At 52.6% G+C, this 17,323-nt stretch overlaps 1 long non-coding RNA gene across 1 annotated transcript; it reads right to left on the reverse strand.

Annotated features, from left to right (window-relative positions):
- Nucleotides 1-2,591: 2,591 nt before the first annotated feature.
- On the reverse strand, nucleotides 2,592-8,987 carry LOC107196389. Its single transcript, XR_003043197.1, has 2 exons — nucleotides 8,749-8,987; nucleotides 2,592-5,565 (listed from the first exon to the last, which is right to left on the reverse strand). It is a non-coding gene; the product is annotated as an uncharacterized LOC107196389 (long non-coding RNA).
- Nucleotides 8,988-17,323: the final 8,336 nt, after the last annotated feature.

Below are 17,323 nucleotides of genomic sequence, written 5' to 3' on the forward strand. Positions count from 1 at the left end.
AGCCGTTCCCTGTCTGTTCTCCCACACGCGACTCACGGCACCTCTGACACTAGACGTGTGGGTTTCCCTTCCACCCAGCAATTCTGGACACCAGCTGCGCTTCCTACAATGCAGTTCAATGCTGACACTGATAGGAATTAGTGCAGACCCCACGGGTTAAGGGCTCAGTCCCGCAAGACTGTCCCCTCTTCAGTGCCAGTTGCGGGTCCAGGTCGTCACCTGTGCTTCTGACCAACCAGCAATACATGGAGGTTCCCACGACCCCCTCCTCAGGTTTTGTAATGTGCTAGAGAGGCTCATAGAACCCAGAAAAACAGTTAACTTACTATTTGCAGTCGATTACAAAGGATGTTCTAGAGCAGGGGTCCCCAAGCCCCGGGACGCAGACTAGTACCAGTCTGTGGCCTGTTAGGAACCGGGCCGCACAGCAGGAGGTCAGTGGCGGGCAAGCCAGAGAAGCTTCCTCTGGATTGGCAGCTGTTCCCAGCACTAGCATCACCGCCTCAGCTCCACCTCAGATCATCAGGCATTAGAGTCTTATAGGAGCACTGGTCCCTGGTGCCAAAAAGGTTGGGGACCACTGTTCTAAAGGATATGAATGAACAACCAGAGGAAGAGATACATATAGTGGGTCCAGAGTGTGGGGGCTTCAGTCCTCATGGGGTTGGGGTATGCCACCCTCCTGGCATGTGGGTTTGTTCACCAACTCTGAAGCTCTCTGAATCCTGTACTGTGGGATTTTTATGGAGGCTTCATCATGTAGGCATCGCTTACGAACTCACTTTCCAGCCGTGCTCCCTGCTCTCGAGGATGGGTGTGTGGCTGAAAACTCCAAGCTTCTAATTATGGCTTGGTTTTTCTGATGACCGGCCCCCATCCAGGAGCCCACCAAGAATCACCTCATTACAACAAAAGATGCTCCTGTCTCCCAGGAAATCTTAAAGGGTTTAGGAACCGGGTCAGGAACCAGAGTCAAAGAGCAAATAGTAAAACGAAAGATGCTCTCAGCAGCCCTGTTCATAAGGGTTTTAGGAGCCCTGTGTCAAAAACGGGACAGAGACCAACATGTATTTTCTATTATTTTACACAGTTCCCACCCTCAGCGCCCTAAGCGAGCAGCTCGTCTCATCTCCCTTCAGAGGCAGAATGAAACAGAAGAGCACTTGGCTTAAGACCCCGTCATGTCTAAATTGTTAGGGGGCCTTGGGCAGCTACGGCAGTGAGAAGACCAGCAGCCACTATGGCAGTGACAGTCGCCATTCAGCACAGGCCAGGGGCTGGACTAAGCCCTTTTCACACATCATCTTGTTTCATCCTAGCACCGAGAAGGGCGGAGGCTTCGGAGTTGAACAGAGGTGGGATTCTGCCCCTTAGGAGCTGGTGACCTTGAACATGTCATTTAACCCTTGGGGGCTTGAAAAACAGCCATTTATTTATTCATTTCATAAATCTGCTATCTGGGCAGGGCTCGGTGGAAGAGCTTTGCTCTACATGGTATCGGTCAGTATGGTCTGCTGGAAAGCTGGCATCTGGAATTCCTGAAGGCTCAGGCACTCAGAGTGAATGGTGATGCTGGTGCTGATGCAGATGCAGAAGCTGATGCTGAGAAACTGATGCCGAAGCTGATGCTGATACAAATGCAGAAGCTGATGCTGATACAGATGCAGAAGCTGATGTGGATGCTGGCTGTCAGCTCAAAGAGCTGGGGCTCCTTGGGCAACTCTGTCTATCTCTGGGTGGTCCTTTTTCATGGTATGTTCAGATTAGGGTGGCCAGATTTCTTATGTGGCAGCTCAGGGCTTCAAACTTCCTCTTTTATCGGAGTGTCTTTGGATATCCTAATTTTTCTACAATATACATATGAGTAAGAAAAATAAACATGTTATCAGTATCCGCTTGCAGCTTGTGCCATTGCACAAGGCCTTGTACCCAGAAGGGCCTTACACTTAGCACTTTCACCATCTTAAAATTCTTTGCTTCATCTTTGAACTTGTGTTTCGTAAGTGAAGTTCATCGGGACAAGGGAGCACCTGCGTGAGCAGAGGAGGCACGCGCAGTATGTGCGTCTGCTGTTCCTCACCATCCATTTGCACGTAGTGTTCGCTGTTCCCCCTGACTTCAGAATTCTGGATGCCCAAGGAACCTTTTCTTACGTGTGTCACTTCCCGGTCGTGGTCAGCCTTTTACCCTGAAAACGATGACTTGGAAGGAAAGGGCAAGACCACCCATCTCTAATTCCTTCCCTTTCGGTCCCTCCTTGCTCATCAGTGAGCAGAAGGTAGAGAGTGTGGGTAGAATCTGCGCATTTCGAGAAGTGAAATACAAACGGTCGAGTGAGTTTCCCGCGGCCTTCACACTGTCTGGTGAGGGTGGAATGCACAGCTTTTGCGAGACACGAAGCTCAAGTCGTGTGATTTTGATGATCCTGCGTGTGGGTTAAACGTTCTTGGATTTGCATTTAAAATCAGGGTCGTGCAATATAAAGATGGACAGTAAAAATGCATGCCAATAATTTAAAATTACAATTTTTTTCTATACCTCGAATGACATTAAATAACAAATAAAAAAACACCACAACCAGCCAAGAGAGAGACCGCAGAATAAAGGAAACACCTTTATATTTTAGGATCTTTAGTGGCGCTATTTTTCCCCTGCTTTTTGAACAAGGACCCTGCGTCTTCAGTTTGCACCAGGCCCCAGAGGTCACGCAGCGAGTCCCGTGTACCCTGTAGAAAGAGACAAGGAAAGAAAAAAGCAGGGCACAGAGCAGAGTGTGGCGAGCGGGAGGCTGGCTCCGAGCCCAGGCCTCGTCTCCTCCCACCCAGATTTGCAGAGAGGAAGGAGCTGGAAGATTTGTTTGCACTCGGTTCAGTTAATCAAGTGGCCGGGTAGGCATCGGCAGTAACTTAGACTTTATCACAATATTTTCTTTGGCTCCTGGCTTCACCTTGAAGGTGAAGTTTGGTGAGCGGGAGCAGCAGCCCTGAGCTCACTCCCTTGGGTCCTTCTGGAGGCCTGCAAGCACAAAGAAAGCTCATTCTTCTGCTCTTACAAACAATCAGGCCCTTTCCCTCTCCTATTTATTTTTTCATTTTAAGTACAATTTAGAAAGGGCCGGGGACCGTGACTCAGCCCTGCCTCGAGTCCCTTGGAGAGGCTGAGAACAGGAGCGTGGGGCCCCGCTAATCTCCAGGAGCGATATTTATGACCCGCTGGGAGGCGAAAGCACACACCGCTGGTTTTCCTGTTGGAGCAGCCAGGAGCCGTAGTGTGGGGGACCCCGCCACCGGGTGGCCCCGGGGTGGCCCCGCCTCTCCCGTAGGGATGGCGTACCATTAGCTTAGCTTCCCCAAAAGGCTCCTAGGCTTCTGGGGCAGACAAGGGTAGGAAGCCAGTGTGAGTGTTGGTGCCAGCAGAGCCCTCAGGCACCTTCCCCTGTCCTCAGCCCGAGGACCAGATGGCAGGAAGCATACTCTGTAGGGGAGCCTTGTGCCTGGTGGGCCCTCAGCCATCAGGAGGAAAGGAACTGGGGGAAGGGACTTAGGGAATTGACTCGCTGGGCCATTCCAGAGTTTTTCCTAGCACAGCCATCCAGCACACACCCGGATGGGGTAGGAGAAGGGGCTTGGCTTTGCCCTTCCTTGGGGGCAAGTCTGAATTCCAGCTCACAGTCTCTGATGCACCTCCCTCGTGTGGCTGATGCAGGGTGGGCGGAGGCGGGGGCGTAGAGGTGCTCAGTGCGTGTCAGTTCTCCTTATAATCGAGATGCACCAGAATCTAAAGTGTCCTGATTGTTAATTGTCAGCGTGTCAGAGACTGCTCTTTGTCCCCCACGCTGGTTTTCTTCGTCTTTGATAATAGTATTCTGCATCGTAGCTAGGCTTGTGGCCATCCCGAATAAGCTGCACCTCCAACAGCTGTGTGTGACCACATGACCAAGCTCAGGCCAAGGGGCTGAGCAGAAGTGACGTGAGCCGCTGCCAGGCCTCATCCTCAAAAAGTGGGCACGCCTCCCCTGCCCTCCTGCTGCTGGCCGAATGCAGAGCCAGATGAGGTGGACCTCTGGAAGTCACTCTGGGAAGCAGGCAGAGCAGGAAGGGGGAACCTGGGTCCCTGGCCCCATGGAGCTTCTGTAGCCACCTGCCAGTCCTTGAACTTCCTGGCAGAGAGGTATAAAATGATCTCTTCTTTAAGCTGCTGTTATTTGGGGGTCTCCAGGTCAGCCCCTTGAACTGTACCCTAACTAATTCCTTTGGCAACTATCTCAAGTTTTAAAACTATTATGTGGGCTGACACCTCGTGTGCCAGATGAAACCCGTCGGCAGGTTTGGCACAACCTCTGCCCTCGATTTGGAAACCTGACCTGGGAGAATGGGGCAAGAAATAAACCAGTTTTGTGAGGATCAGTGTATAATAGTAATAATAATCAAAAGCTCAGTAATCTGTTGCAAGCCGTCTGTGCCGAGGCTGGGGCTGAGCCCGGACTTGGCTTTGCCAGCTTGCAATGGATTATTGAGCTTTTAATTGTTATTACTATTATACATTAGTCCTATAAGGCAGACCCTTTTAAAGATGAGGGTATGAGAGTTGATGGCCTTAAGTATGGACCAAGACAAGCTTCATCTGCGGTCAGTAAGGATCTTTGGTTACCTGGGCCAGCAGGAGGCCATGGGGACCCCTGGCGTGATACTTTCTATTCACCCACCTCCCCGTGTCAGAGACGAGGCTGGGGTAGAGAGGGAAGGGGGCCTGCGCCTGCACAGATGCCCAGTGAGTGGCAGCCTTGGGCCTTGGGGGAGGTGTCACTGCAGGTAGAGAAGCAGAGAGAGCGAATATGCTAGGGGATTTGCTCACTCACGGGCTGGGTGCCAGTACTCCCTCCGACTCCTTCGTAAGTGGCCTTGACGGGAGAGATGGCCAAAGGGCCCCCGGGCTGTGTCGTGATGGGGTGGGGGGCCTCTCAGATGTGGAGGCGGCCCTGTTCCAGCTGTTGCTCCTGCACGGCTGCTTTTGAGAGTCCCCTGGCCCCAGGCCCCCATCAGCACCACTGACTCATGTTTCTGTTGTCACAGGAGAGCCACTCTCCCAGACAAAGCGAGAGGCCTGCGGTGTGCTCATGGGCAGCCGCAGATGAGGGGTCTCTGAGCCACCAACTGCAGCAGAGCAAGGACTGTTGTTTAGCCAGATGAGAGAGGTTGAAGGGATTAGAAGTCTATCCCAACAAGCTGGAAAAAATAAGACATTACTTCCCAGGGCATGGGTTTCACCCTGCGCTGAACCTCGTAAGTGTTTCGAAAACGGAGGCAGAGGACAACATGTAGGAACAAATCCTGGCTCTGCCACTCACTAGCTGTGTGACCTTGGATGACTTACGTACCCTCTCTGAGCCTCGACGTCCTCATCAGTAAAAGGGGGGTGGTAGGAGTAATTCCCTTGCAGAGCTGTGAGGATTAAGTGAATAGTAAATTCGTTGGCATCATGCGTGTTGGATGAAACACTGCAAACGTCTCCTGCGATTTTCCGATGAAGGGACATCCTTAACTGCGCATCAGTTTCCTTTAGCTGCTGTAACAAATGAGCATAAATTTAGCGGCTTAAAACAACACGAATGTTGTATCTTGAGTTCTAGAGTTCGGAAACCCTAAAGTCAAGGTGTCAGAAGGCTGACTTCCTCTGGGAGCTCTGGGGAGAATCCACGTTCTTGCTTTTCTTGAGCTTCTAGAGGCTTCCTCCTTCATCTTCGAAGCCACCAACATCTTCCTATCTCTCTCTCTGACCTCTGCTCCTGTCACCACTCATCCTTCTTTGATTCTGACCCTTCTGCCTCTCCTATAAGGACTCTTGTTTCTATATCCGGCCCACGCACATAATCCAGGAAGATGCGATCATCTTCCCATGTCAAAATCCTTAAATTAATCCCATCTGCAAAGCCTCTTTTGCCATAGAAGAAAACATAATTATGGGTTCTAGGGATTAGAATGTGGACATCTTTGCGGGGAGGGGAGGGCAAGAGGACATTATTCTGCTTGCCATTATCAGTGATGGTGACTTTTAGTTTTTTGAAAAAAAATGGGCCTAAGAAGACATCTTAGGGTGGCTGTTAGGACTGTCATTGTTTAAGACATGTGCCACAGAGGCCCAAATAACAGTGGCTAAAGCAAGATAAATTTCTCTCTCAAGGTTTGGGCTGAAGTGGCCTACCCACTCAGACTTCCTTCTACCTGAAAAAAAATGAACCCTTGGTTTGTTTAATCCTCTTTGCTTTGGCAATTTGGGGTCTCCCTGGCCTGCCCGTTGGCTCTCTTCCGTTGTATCAGGAAAGCTTGCTGGTAGGTGTGCCCTGTCCAGCTATATATAGCCCCTGGCTCATTCCACCATCCCAAGAAGCAGCTGGTTGGGGAGGGAGACCATATAAAGCTGCACAGGAAACTCATGCTTCTGACAGACCTTAACCAACTTGATCCTTTATTTGTGAATGAGTAACAACATTCACAGGATCTCAAGACATTTGGAGAAAAACATCACAAAAAGGAAGGATCAAAGTGGATAAAGTGAACACTCTCCTCTAGAATAAACAGAGATAATTCAGAGACGAGAGGGAAAATTATTTTCATCCTAGTTCGTGTCTTTAGGAGGATTTGAGAGGCCGTTGCGTCAACGAGTATGTCGTGAAAAGGACTAGTCAGAGAAGAAGAATCGTTCTTGAAAATGAGAAATATGATTGATTGCATTTGAAAATTTCAGCCAGTGGGCTGAGAAATGAAACAGACACGGCCAACGATAAAGTTAGTAATCTATAAGACAGCTGAAGAACCTTCCCAGCACGTAAAGCGATAAGGCTGGAAAATATAAAAGTTGAGACAGAGAGGATAAATCCCAGAGTTCCACCCTGTAAAATGGGAATTTCAAAAGAATGGAGGGGAAGAAACAATGAAGGAAATGAGAAAATTTCTCTGTATACCAGAAAAGATGAGTCTTCAGATCACACAGCTCTACCTGGTTACAATTTCAGCGCGTACCTACAGACATCAGGGGAACCTTTAAAACTGTAAGAGGGGAACCTTTAAAACTCTAAGACCAAACAGGCTACCCTACAGGCTTATGGAAGTAGTAATTCCAAAAGTGGTAAACGACCAAAGATTGAGAATCAGATGAACACCAGACTTGTCGTCTACTCAGATGCCAGAAAATGATGAAGACATGGCTTCCATGTTCTAAGGGTAAAAGATATTCAGTCTAGAATTCCTTAGATAGCTGAACAAAGTAAAGGTATTCTTAGGCTTTCAAGAATTTAAACATTCACAATCCATGTACTCTAAGAGTCTTTGTGAAGATCCCGAAAAAAATCTGAGAAAGAGAATGGCATACGCATTTTTTTTAAAAGTAGCAATTGACAATTAAATAGAAGGGGCAAAGAATACTAGACCCTTGGGAGAGTCTCAGATTCACGTTTCCTTCTCAGGGCTCAGTCACCCTGAGTTCCTCAGGGGACACGATTTCCTTGGTCATGCTGTAAGTGCTGTTTGTTGGTTTTCAAGTTTTAGAGTCAACCTATTGACAGTTCAGAGAAGATTTAGTTCTAAATTCTAGAACAGACTAATGAGAAATCATAGCTAACATTAACTGAGACTTATTATATAGCAGGCGCTGTTCTAAGCACGTAGCATGAATTAACACGCTTAATCTTCATGACAGCCGGGGGGAGCAGAAACTGTCTTCATCCCCATTTTTACCGGTGAGGAAACTGGATCACAGAGAGGTTAAGTAACTTGCCCAAAGTTACACAGCAGGAAGTGGCAGAGGAGGGATTTGAATTCAGACAAAACTGACTTCAGGGTCCACGAAGTAAAAATAATATAACTCACGTGCATGGAAGGGAAGGGGGAAGAAGAGATACAATACACTAGTTTTCTTATCTTTCGCTGTTAGGAATCATTCAGTACCATCTAAAGTGGGTAAATCAAGTCGTAGACGTGGGCATATCATTAAAAGTAAACTTCACCATCGGAAAAACAAGAAAACCCAAAGCGAGAATTGACACTGCTGGGGAACAGGCTTGCAAAGAAGACATTGTGTGTTATACTTTCATTATTGGAGTGGAAGGTGGGAGGGGACTTCTCATGTGCATATTGAAACTAGTTCAATTTTCAAAAAAAAAATATTCTCTGAAAGGCAGGGAGTCATCTTGACCATCCTGAGCGGAAGTGACACATTTCGGAATAAAGGTCATGGTGGGGTCTGGAGCCGACCTCCGGCAGCCTGCTCAGCCTCGCCCTCAGTTTGTCCAGTCCAGCCTCCCTCCCACTCCCAGGAAAAGTCTGTCTGGAAAAGTCCTCCAAGTTCAGAGCCTTGGCAGACACAGCATTCTGAAGGGAGCCCCAAGACTCCTGGGAAATGGCTGATGGCCCTTCCCCCAGAGAGCAAGGGTATTGGATGATGGGGCCTTGGGAGAACCTGGAGGAGGCATTACTGTCATTGCAACTGGGGTCATCGCTGAGGGCTTTTGGGACATTTGTAAAACCCCATCTAGGTCTGAGCATCCTCCAGCTCCCTGGGAGATACTGTGGCCGGGGAGTTGCTCCAGCTTTGGGGTGTCCCCATGCTCACTCCTTGACCACTCCTTGGGTCTGCAGCCCTTCAGCTTCCTGGCCCCCCCACCCATTAGTGCCGGGTCCCCAGAGCCCTAGCCACAGGTCCCTCAAGGGCTCCCCACTCCGCCCGGATGGGCCACTTCTCTGTGGTCCTCACCGTGAGTCATGGGGGGTCGGCTGGGCCGTCTTCGCTATCTCGGGGAACCGGAGATCCCCTTAATTCTCTCCAGCTGCGTCTCTGCAGGACTGAGGTCATCGGTTCTGGCGCAGTTGGAAGGCAGCGTTTGTTGTGTCTTTGTTTCATTCAGATGGTTTGGGCGGTGACTCACCCCGTTTCTCCTTCCTTTCTTTCTGAACCAGGGCGCCGTCTGAGAGTCGTTTCTGATTAGAAGTTGACCTCAGAAGTATGCTCGCATCATTTTAAAAATATCTTCCAGCACCACAGAAACCGACTCCGCATAAGAAGGGGCACTGGGTGGACGCAGGCCAGAGCCGGGCGTGTGTGCGCCTGGCCTCCCACGGTGCTCTCGGGGCACCGCTGGCCTGAATCTGAGTTAGGGCGCCATCCCCCCATCGAGGCCCCGGTTACACATATTGACCTGGAGCCGACTGGGTGTGACGATGATGTCATCATCGTCATGTACGTCACTAGCTAATATTGACCAGTGCTTATTATGGGCCATGCGGTTCCTAAGGGAGTCACATTAAGTGACCTCATTTCATTGTCACAGCGTCCTGTCAGGTGGGTGCCACTGGAGTTTGAGGTCTGAGTGGCATTGCCGAGTACTGCTCAGGAGCTGGACGGGTCAGGTGCACGGTCTGTGCCCTTGACCCCATAGTCAGGACTATCCAGGGGGTCAAGTCAGAAGGTCTCGTTAGGAGCTCGAAGCCGGTCAGTCCTGAGGCAGAAGGTGCGAGCCGGTGAGTGCATGGGAGAGGGAGGTCAGAGGGGGTGAGCAGGGCCAGAGTGGGGTCAGAGGTCAGTGTTGACAGGAGAAGGGAGCAGGAGATGGGCAGGTGGCCGCACGGGTGTGTGGGGCAGCAGAAAGCTGCAGTCGACCAAGGACGTGGCGCTCTGTTTTTATTATCTGCTACATCTCCAGCATGTGCCAGACGGCGGGTGGAGGCAGGACAGGCACGAAGTGTCCATCTCCCCAGAAGTCCACGGGCTACAGGGGGAGACGTGGCTCAGGGAACCAGAGTGGGTTAGGGAACGCCGCCACGGCAGCCGCTTCGGAGTCGGGCACGGTGGGGAGAGAGCGCACCTGCCTGTTGAGGTGAGTTTCACACCTGTGTGTCGGGTGTCGCTCTAGTGGGCAGGGTGTGAGCTGAGGGAAAGGGAGTTCGGGAAATGCTAAAGGTCGGTTAGAGCCACCTGTGCCGGGCTAACGTAGCGGCCGTGACGACCCTGGAAGAGAGGCGCGGAGTCTCGAATCTCTGTCGCGGTGAGTGGCCGGAGCCCCAAAGGCACGGAGGGCCACGCAGGCCACTCCTCTCGCAAGAGCAGCTCGTCAGAGGGCACCTCCTCGGGCCCGCGTCTCGTGAGCCCTTTCACGGGATGTTTGAGTACTGATAAATCGTCTGTGGGTGGTCAGTATATTAGTTTCCCAGAGCGGCCATAACGAGTCGCCACAAACCCAGTGGCCTGAGCAACAGAAACTTGCGCTCTCAGCCTGGAGGCCGGAAGTTCGAAGTCGAGGTGTTGGCAGGTCCACGGTCCCTCCAGTAGCTCCAGAGAGGAATCCTGCATCGCTGTGCCCGGCCCCTGGTGGCTCCAGGCCTTCCTTGGCTTGTGGCAGCAGAACCCCAGTCTCTGCCTCCGCCTTCACGTGGCTTCTCCATCGTGTCTGTTCCTCTTCTGGTAAGGACACTGTCATTGGATTTAGGGCCCACCCAGGTGATCCAGGACGATCTCGTCTCGAGAACAACTTAATTACATCCCCAAAGACCCTTTTTTGAAATAAGGTAACATTTACAGGTTCCTGGAGAAATTGTTTTCTTTGGGGGGAGGGGATATCATTCAACCTACTACAGTCAATAAGGCCTATTCCCTCCACTGGGCGAGAGCTCCTTGAGAATTAATTCCTTCCTTCCTTCCTTCCTTCCTTCCTTCCTTCCTTCCTCCCTTCTTTCCTCCCTCCCTCCCTCCTTCCTTTATTCATCCGTCCATTCATTCCACAAGTACTGAGGGCCCAGGCACAGTGCTGGGCCCTGGGGACGCTGAAACGATCCCCAGAGATCAATTCCTGCCCCCCGTGGAGTGGACTCTGCAGTGGGGGAGGCAGAGGCACCACTGCCCGCTGCAGGTAGAGCTGCACAGAAACGAGAGGTGAGACCAGCAGGATCAGGGGTGGGCTGGGTGGACCAGCTCTAACCACAGAGGTCGAGGACGGCTTCTCGGAACATGTGACGCACAAGCTGGGCCCTGGATGCTGAGAAGGACCAAGTGGGAACCTCCCCCTCGCCTCTGAGCTGTGCGATCTTGGGCAAGTTGCTTAACGCCGCTGCGCCTCGCTTTGCTCGTATAGGAAATGCTGACAGTGGTGTCGGCACCGTCATAGCGCTGCCCGGGGACTGGGCGAGTGAACCCCTGGGCGGCCCTCCGCGCACAGTTCCTCGAACTTGCACTTGCTCAGTAAGCAACACTAACCCTCATGAAAGGAGACCTAGATGTTACCACGAGCCCACGAGCAGAGCAGGGCTCCAGCACTTTCTTTTGTTAATGATTTGAGGGATGTTTAAAAAAAAAACCATCAAAATAATCATGCAAAACTCTGAACTGTCTCAGACTTTCTTACTCTACAGCTTAATGTTGGGTTTGTTTGAATTAGGTTAGCCGCATGGGACATCCTATTCTCTTCAAGGTTTGGGGCTTCAAAGTCTTCGGAGAGGCCCGGCAGGAGTGCCTGGGGACGTGGGCTGCCATTCGGGGCAAAGCGAGCCAAGTCCTTTGCCTTCAGTCCAGGGGGAGATCGGGGGGGGCTCCTTCATCTGATTGACTCAGTAGACGGACTGCTGTCAGGCTAAATGTTATCCCAGGACAATGACCAGAGGGAGGGCAGGGAGGCGGGAGAAGGCGAGGTCTGGAGACAGCACCCCCAGCTGGGCCTCTGGAACTGTTCCTCTAGGGGGCAGTGGGGCTCCACCGAGAGTCCCCTCGTCTCTGGGGGACCGGGAAGTGCTCCTCACCTTAGAACCTGCCTCAGCCGTCAGCATAAAGGGCAATTTCCGCACACACGTTGCGGGGCCCAGAGATGTGTGTTTCACAGTCAGATGTTACGGGAAGAAATGCTCGCGGGGAAGGAAAGGGTTTCGTGCCGCAGTGACACAGGTGCTTCTACGAACACAAGCCCGACAGCTGCGCCCACTCGAGGGCTCCGGCGCATCTACCTTGGGCGCACACAGACCTCGGTTCACATCCTAACTCTGCCGGTTGGTGCTGCGTGGTTATCAGCAGGGGTCCTCCCTGAGCCCCCCACCTCTCCGGAAACAATGAGAGACCTCACGTGCAGGATGGCTGCGATTCCCGGACACGGCTTCGGTGACGTGATCCCCGGAGTGGGCGCAGCAGGCACCAGACACGTCCTAAGGACTCGCCGCAGCACTGCCGGCCACCCCTTCTTGCTCCCACCCACCCGCCTGCTCGGCCGCCTCCACCCTAACCAACCCCTTCTGCCTTCCACGGCGCTCGCTACTTGTCCCCGTGTCTTCTCTGCTTACAGTCTGTCTCTCCCACTGGCATAGGAGCTCTGCTGCCGTGTCCAAAACACCCTGTTCTAGGCGCACCGTCGGCATCGACACATATTTGTTGAGGGCATGAATGAATGAATGAATGAATGAATGAATGGGGCTCTTACTGCCGTCATCTGGGCTGCGATGCCCGCAGCCGTGGTAGCAGAAACGTCAGAGGTTGCTTTGGATGCATTATGCACGCAAACGCGTGTGAGAGCATTCGACAGATGGGAGTTCACTTCCCCACTCAGATTTCAAGATTGTCTGTGGCTTTATAATGCAGTCAAGAGCGTTATATAATGCAGTCAAGATAAATTACTGCCCGCCCCCCGCCCGCGCCGCCACCACACACACTCACCCCCGAGCGCAGCTCAGAGTGCCACCGGCCACCCACTTACACAGCCAATGAGGCCTGAGTGCTCCGGGCACCAGGCGGTCTTACCGTGGGCCCTTCCAGATGCCAGGCGGTCGAGGCCCAGGTCCGGGAGGAGGAGTGATTCAGAGAAGTGGAGTCCCTCTCCTGCATAAGTGGCAGCATGGAGGCTGGGACCGTCTCAGCTCTTCCTCTGCATCAAACAGCCAGGAGCTGTGCGTCTCTAGGGAGAGAGGTGGCCCATGGTGGGCGACAGGCCCCCACGGTGGCCAAGAGCGAGGGCTCCCCAGGCATGTGGGAGCACATGGCGTGAATCCTGGGTTGGCACCTCACCCTCTGAGTGGCCTCTGGCAGGTGACTTCACACCTCCCAGCCTCGGCTTCCTGTAAAGTGGGGGTGATGACAGCCCCTCCCTCCCACAGCTGTTGTGAAAACTCAGCCAGCACAGTAAACAGGAGTCGTCACTGTGCGGAGTCCGGAGTCGAGCAAAGCAGTTGCGGTCAGCAGAACGGCCCCCCATGACGTCCGCGCCCTGATCCCCAGAACCCGCAAATCTATGTTATGAGGCAAGGGGGCATCAAGGTCACAGATGGACTTAAGGGTGCCAAGCAGCCGGCCTTATAAGGAGCATCCAGGTGGATCCAACGTGACTACGAAGGCCCTGAGTCGTGGAAGACAGAGGCACTGAGAAAGGCTTGACCCGCCATTGCTGGCTCCGAAGGTGGAGGAAGGGGCCATGAGCCAAGGAATGTGGGCAGCCTCCGGAAGCTGGACAAGGCAGGGAGGTCCTCGAGCTTTGAGACGGAGCTCCCCTCGATGGGTCAGAGAGACTTCTGACCGCCCAAACTGTAAAATGATAACTGTTGTTCTCATTTCAAACTTGTAAGATGCAAGTTTGTGGTGATTTGTTCCAGCTGCCACGGGAAGCTCCCAGGAAGGGCACTCTGCCTGCGCCTCCCTGTCAAGAGCAGAATCTGAATGCAAATGAGGAGCAATCTCAGGCCTGCTCACAGTGAGTTAGGACGCCTAGGATCCCGGCCCTTTATAAATAAGAGACCTTCAACGTCATCTATTTTGGCATTTTAGAGTGAGATGTCCCCCGAATTAGTCCTGGGCAATGTTCCGCTCAAAATGGTCCCAGGGGTCAGCCAGTCAGGCAGTGCTGCATACACTCACAGTGCTCTTTAGCCTCTTGGAGGCTCTGATAAGGCCTGCTGCAAAAAAGCAAGAAAGGATCTTGAACTCTAAATCAGCACTTCCGAATATATCGTACTACGAACCTACTTAGCCCAACTTACCCTTCGTAACACCTACTAACAACTCACAGAGCATGTGTTCGGTGAAGGGCCGATCTAATCAAATTAGCTCGTGTGACAAACGGAGAAATTGAAGTCCCAGAAGGTAGAAGTGCATGGGGAAGCAGTCGGCCCGGTGGGAAGGACGTAGGCGTCGGAATCAAGGAGGCTCTGCTGCAACCAGCCTCATGACCCCGTGGAAGTCACATCGCCTCTCAGAGCCTCTGTTCCTAACTGGCAAACAGGGATAAGGAGAGCACCTGCTTTGCAGAATACCGTGAATGGTCCTAGTCCGTCACAGAGTACCATAGGCTGGTTGGCCTATAAACAACAGAAATTTATCTTCCACAGTTCTGGGGGCTGCACATCTGAGATCAGGGTGCCAGTGGGGTCCGATCCTGGTGATGTCGGACACGCCTCTGGATTGCAGACTGCCATTGTATCCTTATGGGGTGGAGCTAAGGCTTCCTGGAGCCTCTTCTGGAAGGTCACTAATCCCATTCGCGAGGTTCCACCCACATAGCCTAGTCATCTGTGACACCGTCACATCAGGGGTTAGAATTTTAACATGAATTTTCAGCCCATAACGACAGCTGGCACCTACCTGGGAGTTAGGGAAGAAGATAAATTACTGTTTGTGTCAGTTTCCTATTATCGCCATAACAAGTCACCGTGAACTTAATGGCTTAAAAGAACACGTGTTTATGATTTTACATTTCTGGAGGTCAGTCATCCTAAAGTCAAAATGTCGGCAGGGCTGGCCTTCTGGAGGGTCTGGGGAACAATCCGTTCCTTGCTCTTTCCAGCTTCTAGAAGCTGCCCATGTTCCTTGGCTCACATCGCTCTGCCCTCTGCTTCTGCCATCACGTCTCTTTCTCTACCTCTGGGGCTCCTGCCTCCGTCCTGCGAGGACATTCGTGATGTCCTTGCTCCGCGTGGATGATCCAGGATGCTCTCCTAATCGCACAGTTCTTCATCGCGGCTGCAAAGTCCTTTTCGCCACATACGGTGACATAGTCCCAGGTTCTAGGAGTTAGGACGTGGACATCTTTTGGGCCATTACTCAGCTGGCCGCGCTCTTCCTGGCACGCCTCCCATCCTGGCGCTTCCCCTGCTGCAGTGAGTCTCTCTTGCTCCAACCTGGACGCCAGGAGCGACTTGGTTCTCATTTGGGGTTCTGGTTGGGTCAAGTGCAGGTAAGATCAGCCCTTTCATCAACCTTCCCCCCATCACCCTCAGACCGTCGCCCCCCAGACCATGCAGGCTGCAGTGGAGGGGCTTCTCAGAAGGCAGGCTGCGGCCAAGGATTCCAAGAAAAACTCATGGGCTGCTGACTGAGGGCCTCGGTTCCTCAGTGTCTGAGGCCAGGAGTTCCGCCGAGTTCCAGATGGAGCTTGTCAGGTGGGCAGGTGGATTAACCGAGTCTGAGACTCAGGGGAGGGGTCCAGGCAGGTGGTGTAAATTTGGGATCCCCATGCACATAAATTTAAAACCACGCGCGTGGATGAGACCACCCAACCAATGCGAGCGGGTAGAAGAGAGGTGCAGGGCTGGGCCTGGGGGTGTTCCGATGTCGGGGAGGTGAGGAGGGACCAGCGGCTGAGGGCGAGGAGGGGCCACTGGGAAAGAAGAACCAGGGGGCGGGGGGCCCCTGGAAACCACGTGAAGGGCGCATATCAAGAGAGAAGGACGGAGCTGCCTGCTACTGCTGGTCAGTCCGGGGGGATGACGATGATGGACAGTTGGCCGCTGGATGTAGCACTGACCTGGGGTCATCGGTGACTTTGACAAGGTGGTGTCTGGGGGTATGGAAGCTGATGAGAGTGAGTTCAGGAGAGACTGGGAGGGGAGAGGCATGGGGGAACGTGGATGAACACAGCATTTCAGGGAGTTTTCCTGGAAAGGAGAACAGAAATAAGGCCACAGCTGAAGAGGACTGTAGGATCCGCGATTATTTTTAAGGTAGGAGACGTAATTGCATGTGTGTGTTCTGACTGGAAGTATCTAGTAGAGGAGGAGTCACTGATGGGGCAGAAGAAAGAGGGAGAAAGCCGGGTGATGTCTTGAGAAAGCGAGAGGCAATGGGGAGGGCCAAGGCAGAGCAGGACGGCTGTCGAGACTATCAGACGAGGAGGCGAAGCTGGGCACAGGGGCCAGACGCTGGTGGGAGCGGATGTGGTGGCGGGATCTCATAGGGGTTCCTAGCACGCACGGCCGGCAGGAGAGAGGGAGGGTGATGGGAGGAGCTGCTGGGAGTTTATGGAGAGAGGAGAAGGCATGAAAGTCACCCAGAAGAGCTGAACGGAAGAGGAGAAATGGGCTCTGGTGTCCAGGCAGCGATAGAAGACCATGCATCATGGTCGCTCGCGGGCGTTCAGTGCATTTATGGTTTTCGGCAGCGACATTCATGGGTGCAGGCACAGAGGAAACAGAGCATTGGATTGAACCAGTTTGGGCAAGGTGATAATGCGTGGCCGTGGGATTTAAGCTGGGAAAGGGGAGGAGGGAGCTCATGCAGGGAACGGCAACAGTGAAGAGATGGTGGGTACAAAGGTTGGTGGGTCACAGGTGGGATGCAGGATGCAGGGAGTCAGGTGCTGGAGAGATAGAAGACATCATCGAAGAGCGGAGTGCTCGAAGCTGAGATAATACTAGTCATTTCAAGGTCTAGGACGATGGTTCTAAGTGCTGCCCCAAGGTCAGGAGCCCGGGCACCACCTGGGACCTTGGCAGAAATGCAGATTCTCTGGCCCCACCCTAGACCTCCTGAATCAGAATCTCTAGGGGTGTGGCCAGCAGTCTGGGTTTTTACAAGCCCCTCCGATGTTCTGATACGCGCTAAGATTTGAGAACCAGTGATATGATGGCCGAAGGAGGACAGAATCACAGGATGAGGAGAATTTAAGAAACTGAGAAGTCGGGATGTAGGATGGATCCTCTGAGGCAGATAAAATTGTGAAATATTAAGACAGGAGTAGAGCTAAAAACAAACGAACAAACAGTGCCTGGAAGCTAAAATCACCAAGAAATAAGGACAATGGCCCAGGGTGGAGAACGGTCTAGAAGTGGCAAAAATGAGCAAGAAAGACGCCTATCCTGGGTCGCCACGATATCAGGGCTGTGGGAGGCAGGCAGCCACCTTCTGAGGGGCGAGTGGGCTGGACGGCGGCTTTCCAATGTCAGCCTCCCAATCCCAAGCACCTGGGGATATGTTACCTTACACGGCGGCAGAGACTTTGCAGGTGTGATTGCTAAACTCGAGATGGCAAGAGTGGCCGAGGTCATCCAGGTGGGCTCAATGTAATCATAAGGGTCCTTATGAGAGGGAAGCC

Source organism: Pteropus alecto, unplaced genomic scaffold (genome assembly GCF_000325575.1).
Source record: "Pteropus alecto unplaced genomic scaffold, ASM32557v1 scaffold45, whole genome shotgun sequence".
Classification (NCBI taxonomy): Eukaryota; Metazoa; Chordata; class Mammalia; order Chiroptera; family Pteropodidae; genus Pteropus; species Pteropus alecto.